Source organism: Mus caroli, chromosome 8 (genome assembly GCF_900094665.2).
Source record: "Mus caroli chromosome 8, CAROLI_EIJ_v1.1, whole genome shotgun sequence".
NCBI lineage: Eukaryota > Metazoa > Chordata > Mammalia > Rodentia > Muridae > Mus > Mus caroli.
The window spans coordinates 40,807,698-40,828,750 of NC_034577.1; the positions used below are offsets into that span (position 1 = coordinate 40,807,698).

Below are 21,053 nucleotides of genomic sequence, written 5' to 3' on the forward strand. Positions count from 1 at the left end.
AACTCAGAAATCCGCCTGCCTCTGCCTCCCAAGTGCTGGGATTAAAGGCTTGCGTCACCACACCCGGCTTTATGTGTACTCTTATAATGAGAGAGAGAGAGGAAAAAAAACATTTTTAATTAAAATTGGATTAGATGCAACAGAGGATAGGCATGGCAATTAAGTAGTTAAAGAACAAACACCCTTGGTGTGGCTCCAGATAGGAGAGGCTCAAATGAAGCCTGAACAAGGGGTGGGCACTGTGGTCCTCTCATCTTTGCAGCTGGCCTGTCATCAGAATGGTTCCCACAGCATCAGACCAGCGTAAGGATGGCTCGAAGCTAGGAGACAGCAGAAGTCATCCAGTGTAGTCTTTGGATGTGATGATGCCACGGCCTAGATGGGAGAACTGGCTTAGTCAGGTGAGAGTTAAGAGCTAAGCCAAAGTCATTTCCCTGTCTCTGTACTCCTCTACTAGGTTATAAATACACTAAAGGAAATGTAATATCTATTACCTACAATCTAAGGTTTCTCCAGATGTCCTATAAGAAAATACAAATAAAACATGAAGATTCCATAGAACAGCATGACATCATCTTTTCCTCGCTGCTCTTGGCTCCTCTAACTGATGTCAGAAGACAAGACAGGAAAGGCTGAAATCACTGGGCTGAGCTGGGGGTGAGGACCTGTAACTCTAACCCTTGGGAAGCTGAGGCAGAAAGGATTCTAGGCTCATGGGCAGATGGCTACAAAGGCAAATCCAGACAAAGAAAGCAAAGTTTAAAAAGCTAAGGGCCTGTACAATTACTTTTTTAATTTTTATTTTTGGTAAAAAGGGAAAAATTCCAGTTTTGTTTTATAATTAAATGACAAGGAAACACAGGAAAGAGAGAGAAGCTGAAACTGCCACTCCCCATGAGACTATTACTACACAGTGCTTGAGTGTGCAGGGGATTACATCTGTGACCGACTGGGCTAAAATACACCTGCGAATAACTCTAAGACATTCCTACCAACTGTTTCCAGTTGCAAGGAGAAAGAAGGCATGTTTTTAGAAGCCTACAATTTGTTGGGGTAAATATGAGACTCTATTTTGCCCTATTTACTATTTAGTTTGTGTGTGTGTGTGTGTGTGTGTGTGTGTGTGTGTGTGTGTGGCCGGAGGTCCTTGCCAGCCATCTTCCTTGATTGCTCTCCACTGTAACTTTTGAGGCAAGATCTCTCACTGAATCTGACTCAAGAAACTGGATAGGGATACTAGCCCAGGGGCACATCTGTAATGGCAAGCACATAGCTGTCAGCTCTTTGTATGGGTGCAGGGGAGTCCTAATTGGAATCCTTAGGCCTACTCAGTAAGGACTTGACCAACTGAGCCCTCTCTCAAGCCCCCAGATTCCCTTCTGAAGACTCACTGGGCTTCACGACAGACAGCTGTCTGGATTATAAAACCTTTGAGATTTATTTACAATGGTTTCCAGAATATGCAGCTGAGCTTCACTTTGGGGAGTATCTAAGTTTACCCTGAAGTTACAGCAAAAGCCAGTCCGGGTATAATCCTAATCTCGGATTACCCGCCAAGTTTGGCAAGCAGCAAACCCTGAAAGCGGACCTGAGAATGGTATTTCCCAATGAGTTTCTCTTGCTTTAAAGACACAGCATCATGGAGACCTGGAGCTCTTTTAGCTGGAATTAAGTTATAAGGTCAAAGAAGAGAGAATAAACTAAATTACTTTATCACCAGCTTATTTAATCACGGCTGAGTTACCGCTCTGTGGGCAGCACTCCTTGGCTCTGAGGCTGAGGTGTGGGGACACAGGAAGGGTGCAGAGGCTGTCACAGTTCTGCAAAGAAGACACAGCTATGGAAGTGACCTCTGACCTCAAGGTGCTTCCAATTAAGTGAGGGTGAGACGTAAGAAATCGTGTAAAGGTGGCCTGGGACACTTTCCCACACAGCTCTGGTTAATGGGGAAACAAGCATCGCAAAGCTAGCTCAGGCTAGGTGGAAAGAGAACTCACCAGAAGGTTCCATCACGAAGCTGAACTTAGCACGACTGGAGTTGGACACACAGTATGTACACTGCACGTTGTTATTTTTTATGGCATGTGTCCATGTCTCTCTTCTAGGTATGGCCTCTCAATGAATTCAGAACTTGCCGATAGGTTTGTCTACCTGACTCCCTGTATCTGAGTTACAAACACTGGCATTAAAGGTGAACCCCAACATGCCTGTATTCACATCAATCTTGAGAATCCAAACCCCAGTCCCTAGATTTGCACAGCAAGTGCTTTACCCACTGAGCCGTCTCCCCAGGCCATGTGACTTCTCTTAGCTGCTTGTCAGAAAGAGCAAGCCACTATCCATACACCCTCGCCTCAGCATACTGCTTTCCTGGTGTCTCAAGATGCCCTGTGACTCGTGCCTAAAGCCTATCCAGACACTGTTCCTACTACCTGGAATGACACAGGTTCAGACATTTGTGCCCGCCGCCATGTTTTTGGTACCTACCAACAGCCAAATCAGTAGCTAGTGTTTATCTTCAGTCTTCCCTTGGGGGTTTCAGTTATAGTCACTCATGATCTGAGGAGAGTAAGTGGAAAATTCCAGAAAGGAATGATTTGTAAGTTTTACACCTCATGCTGTTTTGCATAATGTGATGATGTGCTCGACCGGGGTTTTGAATCATCCCTCTGTCCAGTGTTTCCACTCTGTATATATTACCTGCCTGCTAAGCACTTAGCAGGAGTCTCTGTTACCAAGGTAATGGACTTTAGACGACAGCCTTTGCTCAAACCTTGTTTATGTAATATAGTAGTGACTCTAGTTTTTTTCAGATGTGTTAAGGACAGGCTGGAAAAACATTAACATTTTTGAGAGAACCTATAATTGTTCAGTCATTGTTGATAAAATATTAATTGTGTCTATCTTATAAATTAAAATTTTATCGCAAGTAATGTGTAGGAAAACTACAACACTATCAATCATGTAAATAGCTTCAATCATCCACTGGGTTTCTTCGAACAATTCTCCCATAGATAAGGGGAATCCATTACACTTGTCGACTTAAACTATTATCTGGGTTTTGGTCTGCTGTATACCCTCATGAACAAACAGATTACTCACCTAATAGAACGCTTATGCTGAGGTAGTTCTTTGTGTTTCCAGCACAGAAACAAATAAATAATTTAATCAGTTAACTGATTCAAATACAATTGAAACTTAGGCATGGCAGTGCGCTCAGGATACAGAGGCAGGAGGATCACGAGTTTACCTATGATAGAAACTTGTCTTTAAAAAAATCCAACTAAATAAGTAATAGAATTTCTTTGCTGTCTGTCCTGATGATAGGATTTGTCTGTATCTGTGCTGTCCAGTAGAAAAAGCTAGCATTCATGTATGGCTGGGGCTAACTTAAATAAAGCCAATGCAATAGTTACTTCCTCTGCTCAAACGCTCAATGGCCACAAGGGCTATTATTTGGCATACTGGAACATTTTCATCATCTTAGACATTTCTGCTGAAGAGCATGGATCTAGTTAATCAACAGGCGATCATAATACTTTTCAACCATGTCAAACATAATACTTAAAAATTGACTGATACAAAACTGAAGTCTTTTGATGGTTGGAGTTCTGCAAATATGAACAAATAAATAAATAGCTATATATTCATAACATCACAGCCAAGGAAGGTACAGTCAGCTATAAAACCATTCCATCACTTCCTAAAAGCCACCAAGCCATTTTGCCTTTTCTAGACTGTGGTCCTAGCTCTTCTAGACTGACTATTCTCATTGACCACAGTGTAGAAATTCATCCACAAGGTTGTGTGTAGTTGGAATGAAACCTCTGGCTTTTATGGTATGGATATAGTTAACCTCAATGGAACTACTGAACTAGTCAGCACACAGATAGTATAATTTTGTAATCCAAGTAGCCAAGTAGTTCTAGCAGTGCTTTGGTGGATTTCTTGTAAGGTTTCTCCCTAGTCCATCAAGCTATTTGCTTAAGATTAGTTTTATTTAAATGCACATCCCTTGCCTCATTGCAATGGCTAGGGATTCCAGGATGGTGTAGAACATAAGGCTATCTTTGCCCTGTTCTCCGTCTTGAAAGCAGGGTATTGAGTCTTTCCTATTAACTATTCTACTAATCTCAAACTTTTATTATCGAGTCAAGAACCTTGTCTTTTATTCTTAAGTTTTTAAAAGCTATTGTGTTAATCTTGTTGGCTGCTTTGTGTGGATCCATCATTCGAGTTTTCTTCTTTAGTATGCTAATGTGGTAGGTTTCTCTCTGTTCTTCAAGCACTGAATTAGCCTTCTTCCACTCTAAGGCTTAATCCACGTGGTCATTACCTAGTATTCTTTTTATATATTGTAGGATTAAACGGACTAATATTTTGTAGAAGATTTTTTTTTCTACCTCTGTTCATAAAAGAGATGGATCTATACTTTACAGTACTGTCTTTCGTTCTGGCATCAGGATAATGGTGAGTTTGTAAAATGGGTTGGGACTGATTGCCCGTCCTTCTATTTTTAAAGGAGATCATGCTGACCCCGTGTTCAGTCGATGAATGTTTGGCAGCCTTCTCCAGTGATGTCATCTAGACCTGGAAAAAAATCTTTGCGTTTGGACCTTCTTTAGATATAAGTCCACTGAGAAGACATGGGACAATTCAGGTAACCCAGTTCTTCTCAGCAAAGTTTTGGCCGCTTGTTCTTTCTAGGATTTGCTTTGCTTGCTTGTGTTATGGGATTTACATTCATAGAGCTATTTATTTGTCTATTAGAGTTTCAATGTCTGCAGAGACTGTAGTGTTGTGCCCTCTTTCACCCTTGGTATTGGTAATTTCTTTTGTCAATCCGCCTGGCTATCTCTCAGCTTTATCAATGCCTTTAAAGAATCAGCTTTTAATTCCATCCATTTGCTTCACTCTTTTTGCTTTAAATTAGCTAATTCTTACTCATTATTATCTTCTTCCTCTTCTCACTTGGGTTTACTTAGCTGTTGTTGTTGTTGTTGTTGTTTTCAGTGAGGGATTACGTATATTAGTTTCTTTCTTTCCCAATATGAGGATTCTGTTTACGTATCTCCCTCTAAGCCTTACTTTGGCTGTTCCCATGGATGACGGCACAATGTATTTTCAGTCTAATTCATGTCAAAATATTGTCTCCTGTCCCAGAGACTTCCTTTCTCATCCATGGGTTACATAAAGGTGTATTCTAATTGATTCCAATTTGAAGACTTATCAATTACCTTCCTGTGTGGCTGGCTTCTAGTTAAGTCCCATTATGGTAAGACAACTGTTGTAGATAATTTTCTCTCCTTTTGTTATCACTTTGTTTTAATTTTGAGTTTGTTATATTGGCAGTCCTTGGGAGTGTGCATTGAGGACTTGAAAGGAGGGTGTGTCCTACTATTCGGAGGAGAAATCTCAGAGAAGTCAGTGTGATCTCAGTAGGCTGATGGTGTGCTTTGTTTTTTGTTTTTTGTTTTTTTTTCCATCCTTTCTGGTTTCTGCCCACTCATTCTTGCTGTCACAGAGGGAGAGTCATACTGAAGTCTAAATCAGGACTGTCCCTTTTCCCTTTCAGCTTTATCCAAACTTATGTGTATGCATGTATACACTTGATAAATATTCAGTTTCTGTTATGTACCTTCATAGCTTTGCTTACCTTACCATGAAATCTGCTTTTTTTGACGCTAACATGGTCAATCCAGCTTTCTGTTTTTCTTTTGTTTTGAACTCAGGGTTTCTTAATGTTTTCATTGTATTTTTAAAAATCTGATGCTTTAAAACTACTTACATCATTATATTTAAAAGGCATTACTTATACATAGTGTATTCAATCATTTAAGAACACCCTGATGATTTCTATGAACTACTAAGTAGATAATTAATATTTAATGCAATTAATCATATGATGGGATTTAGATAAACCATTTATTACTTTGTTTTTTTTCCCCCCACTGATTTTATTACACCATTTTTTTTCCGTTCCTTTTTTTCATTTGAATATTTGGAATGCTTTTATTATTCTATTTACTGAAGTTTTGCTATGTTTTGGTACAGTGCTTTGGGTTGTTGACCTTGACATTTTAATATATGCACTTAATCGTTACAGTGTTTCAGACTGAATATGAAATGTTTGGCCTCTAGTTGATGGTGTAATTGTAGTGTAGATACTGTAGAAGGAGAGGTCTGGTTGGAAGGAGATCTCCCTGGGTGGGTCCCTGAGGATGTATTCTCTCTGTCCACTCTCCGTCTTGCTCACTGTTTTGTGTGCAGCCTGGGGGTGAAGAGCCCTCCTCCACCACAATGTACAAATGATTGGGACCCTGTAACCACGAGCCAAATTCTCTGAAACCATGAGCCAAAATGAGTCTTTCTTTCCTTACGTTTTGTCTCTGTCGAGTATCATTTCAGAGCAACGGTGAAATGACTACAAGACCTTGTACACTTAAAACGGACCTTTTGTTCCGTTGAGTGGTGAACCTTACCACCACACTGATTCCTTCCCTCTTTACACTGTGATTGCCATGTGCGTTCATCGCACATAATGGAGACTGTTTCCATTGCACAACATGTGCTAGCTACTGACGAGTCACTCGTTAGAGAACTCAAAAACAACTGTATTTACAAAATACTTGCCACTGTTGAGTTTGTTTGTTTGTTTGTTTGTTTGTTTGTTTTCATGCTCTCCTGTATTATTTTCTGTCATTGATCTGTCTTCTAGAGCAAGTTTTCCCTTGGTGAGTCTTTTTTTTTCTCTCTCTCTCTCAGGATCTAAGAACTTCATCATTTCGACTTCATGTTTGGAGAGTATGAATATCTCATTCCAGCCTCTGTGGTTTCCAATGAGAATTTCACGCGCATGGCATTCAGCTTGCTTTATTATATACAATGCTTCGTTTTCTAACTAGTTGTTAGTAAGATTGATTTTGTTTTGTTTTGAACCCAAGGTTTCTTAAAATTTCTCCCATTCACAGACTTTTGTATATAAGACATTTTTATATGACCCTAGATATATAAGCATACAAATCAAATATGTCCTGATAATAAGTCATAAGAAATTTGTTTTAGGGGTTGAAGTAGTGGCTCAGTGGTTAAGAGCACTGGCTGTTCTTCCAGAGCACTCAGACTTGATTCCCAGACCCCACAAAGCTGTCCACAAACGTAACTATCTATAAACCCAGATCCAGGGCATCTGACATCATCTTCTGTCCTTGGTGGGCACAGTGCAGTGACATACATGCAGGCAAAACACCTGTATTGTTAAATTTAATAATAATAATAAATAGTAATAGTAATAATAAATTTAAAGAAATTATTTTGTATACATTTTGATTTTTCATTAGTAAGATGAAAACAAATTTGCATGCTAATAAGATGAATGTGCTCACTGGGGTTTTAGATGAAGAATTGAGTCCTAGTTTAAGAAGTTGGATTTTAAGTGGTTTATCAAGGGGTCTGGACCAGATTTCCTTGAGTTCCTCCTGTTTGAGTTTGTTCAGCTTCTTGAATCTTAAAGTTTATATGTTTTATCAAATTTAATTTTTGTGTATAACTCCTTCCAGTTCCATTATTTTGTCTAAAATGGTGGCCGTTGGTTATCTTACACTACACATCTGTAATACTCTATTTACTTTTTAAATGTTTTTTTTTTAATCTTTTTGGGTAAGCCTGGAAATTTCTATCTATTTTCATATCCACAATCTTGTCTGTTAACTACACTAGCATGGAGGTCATCCACACATTTCTAATTTTGCTTATTATAGAATCCCCACTCTGCTCTAGTCCCACAGTTCTGGACAGTGGTTGTGATAATTAAGTCTTAGTCTGAAAATCCAGGACTATGGCCCTGCCATGACTACGACTGTCCACTGTCTCTTCCTACGTGAACCGAGATCACTGTGACATCCTCACATGATAAATGGAGCAGAGACTGAAGGAAAGGCCATCCAGAGACCACTCCACCTACAGATCCATTCCATCTGCAATAATAATTATTATAAGACTCTGAGTACTTAAATCCCAGGAGTAGTACTGAATTCAGACTATATTTTTAGAAGCAGATGGTCAACATGGTTAAGTTCAGGGTGAGAAGTCTCAGCCTCCTCCCTGGTATAACTAGAAAGTCAGTTCAGGGCTAAAGGCCGCTGGTGCCAAGTGAGGAGAGAAAAGAGGGAAAAAGTAATCAAGATATATTTCATTGGCACCACAGCTCCTTTTATCAATCACAAGAAGTGATGATTAGACTTCTTAAATTAATTCAGTATTCTTTAAATTTTATGTACATTGGTGTCTTGCCCACATATATGTCTGTGTGAAGGAATCAGATCCCTGAAACAGGAGTTATAGACAGTTGTGGGCTGCCATGTGGATGCTGGGACATGAACCCAGGTCCTACTGGAAAAGCATTCAGGGGACTTAACCACTGAGCACCTCTTCAGCTCTGCCAGTTGGTTCAGTTGTCAACTTGTCTTAATGAGGTACTATTTAGATCAGGATGGCCTGTGGGCATGTCTGTCGGGGATGCTCTCAATTGTTCATTGATGCAAGAAGATCCTGCCCACTGTGTAAGCCATCATTTTATGGGCTGGGTCTTGAACTGTTTAAGAGAGGGGGGAGCTAGTTGAGAAGAAGCGGGTGAGCATTTGCTTTGCTGCCTGCTTGTGGCTGCGGGTGTGCTGTGGCAGGAGATCTTAACTCTTAACGCTACTGCCTCTGTGACTTCCCTTCAGTGATGAAATCTGGAACTGTAAGTCAAATGAGCCCTTTCTTCCTCAAGGTCTTTTATCATAGCAACAGAAAGGAAACTAAGACACCGTCCTCCACAGACTTAAGTGCCTGCAGCAAGTCTGACTACCAATGTGAGGGAAAACAGACAGAGACGAACAGACAGACAGACAGACAGACACACACACACACACAAACACACTCATGGATGCATGCACGCACACAGAGAAGAATGTAAGACACACAGCTTGAGCTCCACTCTGTTCAAAGGCAGTCATCTCCTTTCCTGATGTTCAGGTATAAACGTGTAGGATCCGCTTGGAGATCACTCTGTCCACACCAGTGTGTCCTCTGGGTTTTCTACCTTTGAGTCTGCTCTTCATAGAAGAACACTACACACAAACATACGCCAGCTGGGCTGAGCTTCAAATTTTGACATCACCCCCACCCCTGCAACATGCTCGCGCAACAACTCACTTCTCAGAGTCCTGGAGCATCCCTGACACACAGTCTGTCCAGGTTTATAGCTGCGTTCAGTCACAGGAACAGGGCACAGTGAGCCTGCTCCTCCACCTCTCTCAGAAACTGAATCTGCAGGGACCTCTCGTTGTTTCAGATGGCCCTGTTACTGCTGAGGGATGTATGCTCGTCTTGGCCTTTATCTACAATGAAGGTTGACTTTGACTTAGGGCTGGTGTGGCTGAGAGCTCATTTTTGTCTGTTTGCTCGTTAGGTTTTGTGTACGTTTTAAAAAGACCCCACTGCAGTTCACCTGTTTTCCACATAGCAAATGCTTCTTTGCCCACTATGTGATGATGGTGGAGAGTCGGGGCTAAACGTTACCTGCTCTGTTGTGATTCTGGCTTTGCCATATCGTGTTCTTTGGAGTAACTGATGGGAAGGCCAGACTGACAGACAATATGCCAACTGCCCTTTCTCCAAGCCCATCCTGGCACAGCACTAATGAGCTTTGTCCTCAGTAGTCGATAGACTCGGAGAAATCAGACTCCCACAAACCCTATCATTAGCCACATCTGTGATTACTGAGCCTATCACCTCCCATTTTAACCTCCGCCTTTCAGCTCCAGGGCCCAGGGGAGAGTCGTGTGTGCTTCCAAAGTCTCCCACCTTCTCCTTGGCTGAGGGCAAGTAGAGGAGAAATAGGTGGGTGCCTAGGCTTTCTCCTGGGGCTCTCCAGTTCTTCTGCCTCAAGTTATTGCTACTGTGACCTGCCAGTCACTCAAAGATGCTTAACATATGAGTAAGCTAGACTTCTTCAGTCCACCAACTCAAGAAATTCCATCCTGCCAGTTGGTAGTGGGTGCACGCCTTTAATCTCAGCACTTAGGAGACAGAGGCAGGTTGATCTCTGAGTTCGAGGCCAGCCTCGTCTACAGAGTGAGTTCCACATAGAAAACCCCTGTCTAAAAAAACAAACAAACAAACAAACAAATTCCACCCCAAGCTTAACCTTCAAACACCACATCTCAACAGTGACATCTGCACACATAAATCACAAACCCCAAATTCTAATGGCCTTCCCACTGGTGCATATGACCCAGTAGTGATCTGGGGCCCACGAAGGCCAGGTTCACATCAGATATGTGAAGACCTTTTTATAACGGGATGGTGAAATGCCTGCGGACCAGAAGCTTTGTGTTTAAGTGGGCAAGGTTATTTTTGGAAGTCTACTGTGTCAGCATGTGGAGTGGAAAGTCAAACAGGGAGCACATATAGGGAGCACAAGCATCTCTGCAGAAAAGTTGTGTGTCATTGTGTGTCTTACCCCAATGGATGGGGGATGGGAACTTTTCATTTCCATCTGCCTCACAGTAGGGTCAGAGTGAGGCAGAGTGAGCAGCCAGCACCCCGGCTCTGGCAGCTCTTTACCAATGAGTCCCACAGACACTTTTTGAAAGGATTATTTCTTTATTTTTGTGTATGTATGTGAGGCTGCATGAGTTTATGTGGATTCTACATGCCGGTCCCTAAAATGGGGGCACGAGAGGATGTCAGAGCCCCTGAACTAAAGTTACAGGTGGTTTAAGTTGACTGATGGGAAGGTGGGGGCTGGAACTGAACCTGGGTCTTCTAGGAGAACAGTGAGCACCGAGATAGCTCTTCAGTCTGGCAAACACTTCTCTTGTAGGGAGGTGATAACTGCTTTTCCGTGAGCACACTTCTGCCATAAATATTTAGCACCCTTGAAGTTTGCTGAGGGACAATGGTGAAACCCGGCTCAGGAAATGGGGCCCAGGACTTCCTCAGTTAAATAAAATGAACTCGGTCTGTTCAAGACAGCAGGGCTCCTGAAGTCATTCAGACCAACTGAGAAACTGTCACATTGCTGTTCACCCTGTGGCTAAGAGATCTTGCACAAAATCTGTCTGCATGTCGCTGGTAGGAATTCGGTGAACTGAGGTTATGTCTGAAGTATCTAATATATAACACCATGTACTGATGCTTGTGGGATTATAGTGTGAGCAAAGACTCACTTCTAATTCAAAGTCAGGAAAAGGTTGGGTGAAATGTAAGTGCACATGTATAAACAGACACACATGCCTCTCCAATACACATCGCTCCCACACCGTATCATACACACACACAACTCACACCATACATATACACAACTCACACCATAAACACACAGAACTCACACAATACAAACACACCATACACACACACACACACGCAACTCACACACCATGCACATACCCCCCCCTCTCTCACACACACATACAACTCACATTTCACACACAAAGCCCTCACACACATCCCTCACATACACAAGTCACACCATCAAACAACCTCATTCACAACACACACACACCTCATCCCCACATGCACACACATTACACACATTCCTCAAACACACACATCCCAAACCACACATACACCCTCACACCACACTCACACAACACCCACACAAACACATCCATCACACACCACACACCTCACACACACACACAGACCTCACACATCACACACTTCTCACACACACACACACAAACACCACATTACACACACATACACCACCACCACACACACACACACACAGCACACACGAGTCATGGGTGAAATTCAAGAACCAACATGAGGATGGAAAACACCTTTCTTTACTGGGCTAAGAGCAATGTGGCACTTAATTCTGCAAGGTGACTGGTCATTGATCTGCAACCTTGGCTTGATCAGAACTATGGCCACCAGTCAATAGTTCCCCAACACCAGATCCATCATCAATTTAACATCTAAGAGCTGCAGGCCCACATGCTTCAAGACCAGAGTTAATACAAATTAGGAATAAGTACAGAGCACACCGAACTCTCATAGTAAATGTGTGTAAATACTGAACTGCTATAATTCTAAAGATATAAAACCTGGCCACAAATATCATGGCTAAGCATCATATCAGATATTTTTTCCCTTCTACGTTTATCTTTTCAGCCTTTCTTTGATAAATATCAGCCACACGAAGTTTTTAATGTCATTTCAAGAGGCCCATACATTGATGGAGAGACCACAATGACTTGTGCCCAATAGTAAGTTTTTCTGTTACCTTCTCCAAAATCAGCATGTCCGCCACATTCTTATTTCATAATAATGGAATCAGTGCTCTCAGGACTAACAAAACTGCCCCCTTTAAAGTTCCACAGCTCCTAGAAGACTTATCTTCAGAACAAAGGCTGACGAAGAAGGACATTACCCCAGTGGGCTCCTCTACCCTATTTCTCTGTGCTAGAATCGAAACACCCTTGCTTAGTGGCTTGGTCATGTGCACTTCTTCATTACACATGTGAGGATGGTCCATTTCCTATGGTATACTATTTGCCCTTTATTCCTCTACAGTCCCTGCCCCACCAGCCTACTCTCCAACAAAAACAGAAAAGAAAAAGGAAGAGGGGGGCGGGGAGGGAGAGAGAATCCTTATAAGAAAGATCCTTTTGATAAATTGGCTCTGGACCACAGAGTGGTCCAGGAAAGAGTTGGTTTTTTTCATCACCAGGATTGCTGTACTAGAGGTGACAGGATTTCTGTCTCCTGAGCTGTCCTGTGCTGGCCACCTGGAAGCCAAACTAGAATGTCCCAAATTCGGGTGGATGGATGTGTGATGTGTGGACAATTATCTCACCAGGGACCATGGAAAGGGGATTCCTTAGGACAACATAAAAAGTTTTCATAAAGGTAAGCTCCGTGCGTGTGTGTGTGTGCGTGTGTGTGTGTGTGTGTATGTGTGCACCGCAGCATGTGAGTAGAGAGCAGAATGCCCTTCTCCTACCTTGCGGTCCCAGGGATCAAACTTATGTCACCAGGCTTGTTAGCAGATGAATTTACTCACTGAATAATCTTGCCACCCTAGTAGCATCTATTTTTAACTCCAGGTTTTTGTTTTGAAACCTTAATGTCTTCCTCTTCTTAATCTAGCCATCTACATAATTTAGCTTATTAATATACCTTTTTCATGTATTTATTTTTATTTCATGTGCATTTGGATCCCCTGGAACCAGAGCCACAGACAGTTGTGAGCTGCCGTGTGAGAACAAGAAATCAAGCCTGGGTCCTCTTGAGGAATGGCCAGTGCTTGTGCCTACTGAGTCACTTCTCCAGCTCCTACTTTTAAGTCCATGACTAGTTAGAAGCAATGCGTGACACCTCACCTCCACGAGGGCAACCTCCAAAGAAACCGATGCTAGAAGAGATTGGGGGTGAAAAGGTGGAAGGCTTAGGGGGACTGGACAGAGTCACAAGCCTGCCAACGAAATGCAGACCTAAGCATGGTACCTATAGTTCTTCTCAGGTAGGCTTCTGAATTCTAGGCCATTGACTCACACATTTCTCTGGGGGCAATCCATTTTGTATAGATTATGAAATGGACATTTGGAATCTCCACTCCCCACTCGGGTCTGAGTTTCCTCCTCCTGTAACTGCGTCCTTGTTCTGCCTCTAAGAAGGAACACTCACAAGGGATCCAATATCAGCCCTGCTTGCTTCCCGAGCTGCACAGTTTTGCCCACTCTCCCTCCATAATCCCAGGTTTTGTCTTAGGCATTAGCACTTATGGGCGCCGAGGTGTCTGCTCTGGTCCTGAAACTCTTCTGTGATGCCCATCGCTGTCTCCCTCCCACGGTCTCAGACTCAACATGTCCTAGACCAAATTTCTCTTTGCCATATATCCTGTCCCCTCTCCTATCTTCTGGTGTGAGCCTGTGGCAGTACCACCAAAGTGATGACAGGACCTACAGACGCAGGACTCCTGCCGTGTCTCCACCCACCACCTCCCTCCCCATTCTCTGAGGAATCAGTAGAGGAGTCTCACGTCTTTCCATGCCCTCATGTCCGTCTCTTCCCTGTTGGCCACGTCACTGCCCCTTGGCTTAGCAACTGGCCTTCTGAAAGTCTGTCTCTTCCATGGACTTCAGGTTTGATGGCCAGAATTAGCTATCCTTCCAAGGCTTTCTTATAGTTACTGGCTTTCTATTGGCAAAAGCCCTTGTACTCTAAATATATGGACACAAACAGCATCCTTTTATTTCTTCTAAAAAGAGTATCACTGGATAGCCTAGGCTGGCTTCTCATTCACACCCCTCTTGCCGCCGCCACCTTCCAACTGCTATGAGTATACCTGTATCTTACCATACTCAGCTTGCATCATCATCATCATCCTTTTGGATAGACCAGGCTGGCCCCGAATTCACAGAGATCTGCCTGCCTCTACCTCCTGAATGCACCACCACTGCTAAAACTTGCAACCTTATTTGGGATCCAATAAAAAAGCATGGTGATTATATGAGAACAGGTAACAAAGTGCCCTAACTATATCAGAAAGATATTCTTTCTAAGCAACTACCAGAGCTGAAAGAACAAATAAGATTACTCCTAACCCATCAGTAAAGATATCTCAGGAAGAATAAAGAACCTGGTTATTTTAGCAATGAAATACACATGGGGTCATTTACTGAAGTGCTATCTCCTGCCAGGCACTGTACAGAGGTCACCTAACTTAATGCCACTCACTCTGTGATGTAAATATAACTCTGATGTCCAGTATTCAGTTACTTATTCTATGTCTGGAAGCAAGTAGATGGCACATCTTGTCTTACTCAAACTGACTCTGCCCATATCCCAAACCCCATGTCTCAGCACACTAAGAACACGCTCAACATGCAAGCACAGCGGACAGTCAAGAAAACAAAGACGTGAAGAGATGCTTTGATTACTAATCATAACTTCGCCACCTTTAGTTCCCTAATTTCAAATGTCAAGACTACAAACGCTTAGGTGAACCAATAGAAAGAAGGGATAAAAGGTAATGCCATGACGTCATAGGGCACTTCAACAGACAGCACATCTAAAACGTCACAAAACACTTCCATTTGGTGTTTCTGAGATCAGGAATAGCATTCATTAAGTATTTCAAATAAGACACCCCCTTTTAAAAAACATCTACTCTACATAGATCAGAATCTGGTTGGCAGTCAGTGCTGGTCTCGATGCTTTGAGGACAAAAGAAAGACCAAGACACAGCGCTGTGGACCTATAAACCTATAAGTAACAAACTTCCAACTTAGAAAAGCGCAGAAAAAAAAGAACTATAATTGACAAGACAGGACCCCTGGATCCACTGTTAGAGCATTATGAAATAAACACAACATCGTCATACTGATATAAACAAAGGCAGCTCCAAATACATCAGCATTTGACATATGAAAACCACTTAAATATGTAAGACATAACATATCCAAAGAGATTCTAGGTCATGGGGTTCTGAAGATGGGTTCTTTCCAAACAAAACAACTGAATATTGACCAGCAGTCCAACTAAAAATCCGTTCTCTACATCAAGTACTCTTCCAAGTGTTTTTTTTTTTTTCATGTCATTCATCCAACAACAAAACAACAACAACAAAAATCCCTCCTTCACAAACAAAACAAGTCTTTCAAATTAGCTCCTATCTCAATGATTAAGACTCTGGGTTGGCACAAAAGTTTATTTGCATCCTATCAGAAATATCTTAGCAACACAGATACAGAGATCCTCTTGTAATAATCAGTTTCACTTAAAAAATTATTTTTGTCCCATTCATGGTACCATAGGACTATAGTCTGAGCACTTGAAAGGCTGAAGCAGTAGGATTGCAAATTTGGATTAATTAATAAAAACAGAGCACACAAACAATCCAAAATACATTTTGTGAATGAAGTTCCCAGATCTGACCTTCGGGTGTCACAATAAAAGTCCATGTAAAAGCCACCATGATTTTCTCAGTAGGAGGACAGCCACTCTCTACTGCTTACCACTGTCATCTAAAGGAACTGACTCTACAGGAATGACCCAGGTGGGCACTCTGTCCCCAAGTTACTTGCCCACACCTGACTGGAGGAGGAGGAGGAGAAGGGGGAACAGGAGGAGTGGGCGTTATTGTGGAAATACCAATCTAAAACCAACAAGTGTCCCAGAATTACACCCAAGAACTTCAGACTTGGGACTTTTGTCTGCTCACAAAGCTTTAATACTCTTGACATTCTGCCTTCCAGATTCCTCGCGTTTATTCTTTAATTCTCTTTTTTCACTTTTGCATTTTCCAAAAAAGCACTGCCTATTACAACTAAACCCCTTTTGTAAACACAGGGCAAGGGCTGAGACTTGTCTCTAATGGGGAATTTGTCATGAAAGGCATTTTTAAAGTCTTGAACGACTCAAATTATCTACAGTCACATTTTTTTTCTCTAGACAGCCCTGAAGGATCATGTTTGGGGAGACTTTACAGAGCAGAAGCATTAACCGGCATACATTATGTCAGAGCAAAGCCCCACGCTAAGCTACTGGGTTCACTTGATAATATTAGTGGGGCAAGAGAAACAGGGCAATTCGGGCTACGATTCCTCTCTGGGCATTGGGCTTCGCATCAATCACAAGTCACTCATTGTGGAACCTGTCACAAGACATAATGGCTCACACCAGTTGCAACTTGCAGGAACTCCTCCTGAAGAGGGTTTTCAAAATAGTTAAGAGCCTTGAAAACTGCAATAGAAGCAACACAACCTTTCCTAGCCTTTTATTTCACTGTCTTTACTGTATTAATTTTGCATATCTTCAAAGTGCTGGGAGGGCTGTATAATGAAGATTGTTTTGCAAAGTCAAATGAGACCCACCAGTCATTCGAATATCAAATATTTGAATTTTGACAGTTGACTAAGGAAAATCAGTCAGCCTGTAGTACAAAATGGGGCACACCTACCTGTGATGATAAATACATTTTACTTCTCAAGCTTAAAGCAAAGGAGACTATGTAGCCTACACAGGGGATGAAGGTTAAGAAAGATCCTGCTTTTACTCACTGGCGTGGGCATTACATAGGATCCAATCTTATGTAAACTAAATTATTAATGAACCTCAAAAGTGTTTAAATTAGCAAAGCATGTCTGAGATTTGGAGCTGCAACGGTCCTCCCCCCAGGGAAAGGCAGGCTTCAGAACATTAATGTGTTTATAATGAGGAAGTGCCAGTCTTGCCAACAGGTGGATTTTTTTTTTCCCCTCTCTGGGTTCCTACATTCTGCTTTGTTTTAGACAAAGGACTCCAAGCCTGCGTAGCTCAAGGGCCTTTGCACTCTTCGTCTAAGAACCTGCTGTCTGGTTCCAGTATCTGCACCACTAGAGAGAATCAACCCGTTGGAAAAAGTCACATCACAAGATGGTACTCTTGCTACAATGTTTCCAATTAATTATTTTAAAAGCCAGTTACAACGTTCCCTCTACTTCTCTTTAGGAAGGTCTATTATTCTCAAAGACATATAAACAGAGTGAAAGTCAACCAGGCTTTCAAGTCTTTAAATGCATAGAGGGGTCAGTTTGATGCTCGGTGAAACCTTCTACCCACTGCTTAACTGCTTTGAATTTCCTGAGGTGATGGTCCCGCTGGATAATCAACTAGGTTCCGAGACACTCTGTGGCCTGACCTCAGATAAAGCTGGGCAACTGGCAGAGTTCACCATGCTCTGCAGGGGCAGAAATAGGCATTTCTTGTTGCTGAGGTGGTTTCATTCTGCTTATTCATTTAAAGACTTAGGCCTTTTCTAGGAACAGTTTGCAAGGTGAATACAACAAGAAGCCAATACAGCAGCAGCTGGGTCCAAACGCTGGCTCACACACTTCTCTCTGGAGCTGGGATGAATCCAATCATCCAGTGCAGTTCCCCCCACTAGTTAGGGACACCACCGATGTAGATGCTGCCCCAACCGTCATAGGGCACCAGTTTACTACCCACAAATCTGACAAAACGTTCCCAGACTACCTGAACAGATCCTGGAGAGGATCTGAGTCATGGTGCCACAGAGAACCAGGGTCGGGGCTTAGGAGTTTGTCTCTGTCACCAGCACCCTCCGTGCTTCACAAACCACCCATCCACAGCCCTCCCTCTCTGCCGTCTGTAAACACGACTTCCCTTTTTAGATTCGAGTTTGAACGGTCAACGCATTTATTCAGTAGATCATTCTGAAGCAGCCACGTATTCTGTTCGATTAATGGAAAAAAAAACAAAAAACAAAAAACAAAAACCCTGTAGGATCATTATCAGGATATAAACTGGCCAATCTCAAGGAATCAAAAACGAGCAAAACTGGCACTTTCTGCAACCCCCTCATGGCTATCATAAACACTAGTCATACAAAAGACTCTAAAAAGTAATCAATGCCAAAATCGTCTCCAGATAGGAACAAGTTTGCTTACCCAACACAAATGCACTTTAAAATATCATTTATCCACCAAGAGATATTGTCACTGATGCCAGAGATCAAATGCATGTTGACTCTATGCAGGATGAATAACATGGAGGGTTATCTCTTTTTTTTTTTTTTTTTTTTTTTGGACTACGCTTGAGATTCTATATGCCACGTCTGCACGTGTTATCTGTAATACAACGCAAGCCCATATAAAAGAACAAATGAAGGCAGCTGTAAAACTTCCTTACGGGTTACAGTCAGTAATTAAGGCAAAGAGAAAGGAGAGCGCTCTAAACTGCAGTCGTTCGGAGCCAGGAGCTCCTAATCCCCAAAGATTCCGAAGCATTACCTCATTGCAGCCTTGAGACAAGCTGAGCATTCACTCTGGGTCTTACCCAGCATCCACCGGTTCACACAAAGACAACAGAGGCGTGACCAATCACATTGTGGCTAGCAGGCACTGTTGCAAAGCCCTCTCCCAATATTACCCATTGACATGCTCGCTGGCAGCCCTGCTGAACTTGTTGTCATGGCAACACATCCCAGCTGCTCACCGAGGCTTGTTCTATTACTTTTTTTTTTCTTTTCACCGCTCACTTAGCTAATTAAAATTTTAGAACTATGTTTTGCATGTTGGACGCAAATTGAAACAATGCAGGGTCCTTCTCTTTTCTCCCTCCCCGTCCCCCCTCACCCTGTTTTTTTCTTCAATGGAGCTTTAAAAAATGCTGGGAAAAGCTAACTGAAGGACACTCCCATGAAGTCCCAATATAACCAATCAATGGAGAGACTGCATGTAGCTGTAGCCAGATGGAATTTGTCGCTAAACCTAATCTGCAGCAAAGCAAAACCAAACCATGAACGTCGCTAACAACACTCTTCCTGTTTTGAAATCTGTAAGCCAATTTGGCATAGATTATGTATGTTGCAATATTTGCATTGTTCTTGGTCAAAATATTCTCTTAAATGTTGTTGTTTTAACATGATTCTGACTTAAAACAGCTTTACCCAGAATTCCACGATGCAAGCAGAGTGAGTGAGTAAATAAATAAATAAATAAATAAGCACAGAGAGGATTGGAGGGTGGAGGGGGCACTGCCAATATGGCAAGTGCTTAGAGAAGTCCTGGCAAAAATCGCCAGGCTGGCAACCTACTGCATGGGTTCCATTTGCCCACCAGTCTCTACCAAGGCGGCAGCCCCACCGCTGAGAACCCATGGAAAGAAATGCCAGCTTTTGTTTACCAAAGCAAAGAGAAATAAATCCAACATTCCCAACTGCTTCAAGGATGATGGCTCCTCCTTTCATCGTCTTTTCTGAAAATTCCCTCTACGTCCTGAGCCAAACCTTTGTCACTAGGGAGGATACCAAAGGCATCTTTGAAGATAAACATCTTAAATTTGAAGGTATCTGAGCCTGCCACCTACACAATAAGCTCTGAGCAGGCTGAACGCGCAGAGACAGCAAACATCGAAGTTCAGAAGGTGCAAGTGCTATTGCGAAGGAGGCCAGTCTGCACTGATTTGAATCAAATGAAAAAAGGAGGAGAGCAACAACAGCCTGGGAACACCGACTTGGATTCTGTTTCCTCCGTGGTTGTGCTGTTCATTTTTATCAGTGTGAAATAAGCCGCAATGGGCAGATTTGTAGCCCCCGAGTAACCGAGGGGGCGGTGGGGGAAGAGCAGGACCCGGCCGGGGAACACAGACTGGGAGAACCCTCTGTAGTCCTGCCTGCATCCCTGAAGGTCTACTTCCGAGTACCAAAGAAAGAAGCCCCGCCCACTTAGATAGTCAAGAACGGTCAAGGACACTGTACAAGGACCTACTTTGTCATCTGCAAGGAGTAAGGAAGGAACACGGGATGGGAGACCGAGGCAGAGATGACCGCTGGAGCCATCTTAGCTAGCAAAGGTGAAGGCTGTTTTCTTCCTTCCAGGCTTCGAGGATCGTGGTGCTAACAGAAGGTGCACGTAGGATGGATTTCTCAGTTAACCACGGTAGAGTGCAAACAGAACCTCCCAACTCCCACCCAGATGACAGTACGAGGGATTTTAAAGGGAGACGAAAACAAAAGAGAAGATGATAGCAGATGAAGCCATCAAAAAACTCTGGAAATTGGGGGTGGGGAGCAGATGGGTGAGAAGAGACGAGAATTTTAAATATTACAAGTGGAGTCACCGACCAGGGGCGGTGGTGTGGGCGTGGTGCTTCTGAGAGAACTCTGTGTGTAGAGTGAAGCCGAGAAAGCTAGTAAACACCTTGTGGGAGAGGAATATAGATTGGGGAGGAGAGGCCTACAGAGTCCAGATTTCTCTCTAAATTCTAGAAACATTTGTGTCTATGTTCACGTATGTTACCAGTTCCGTCTGCTGAAAACCCACAAGAAAAAGGACCCTAGTCACTTACCATCTAGGGTCTTCAATAGTCTCTACTATAAGAAACCAGACGTTCTCTGAGAAATGACTGATTCTCACATATAGGTAGGAAGGACAGAAAGAGTGTAAGTGAACCTGGTACTTTCTGTACCAAAACCGAATGCAAGGGAAAACACACACACACACAGAGAGAGAGAGAGAGAGAGAGAGAGAGAGAGAGAGAGAGAGAGAGAGAGA

The 21,053-nt window shown here is 42.6% G+C and overlaps 1 protein-coding gene across 5 annotated transcripts in view; it reads right to left on the reverse strand.

The window, feature by feature from the left end:
- Nucleotides 1–21,053, reverse strand: part of Stox2 (storkhead box 2) — a 229,789-nt gene that overhangs the window by 40,551 nt on the left and 168,185 nt on the right. The window contains exon 1 of one of the 5 annotated variants that reach the window (XM_029480540.1): nt 18,447–18,515. The exons of the other annotated variants lie outside the window; for them this stretch is intronic. The gene's annotated coding sequence lies outside the window, so the exon portion shown is untranslated. Of the gene's footprint in view, nt 1–18,446; nt 18,516–21,053 lie in introns of those variants that run through there. 5 annotated transcript variants of the gene reach the window in all.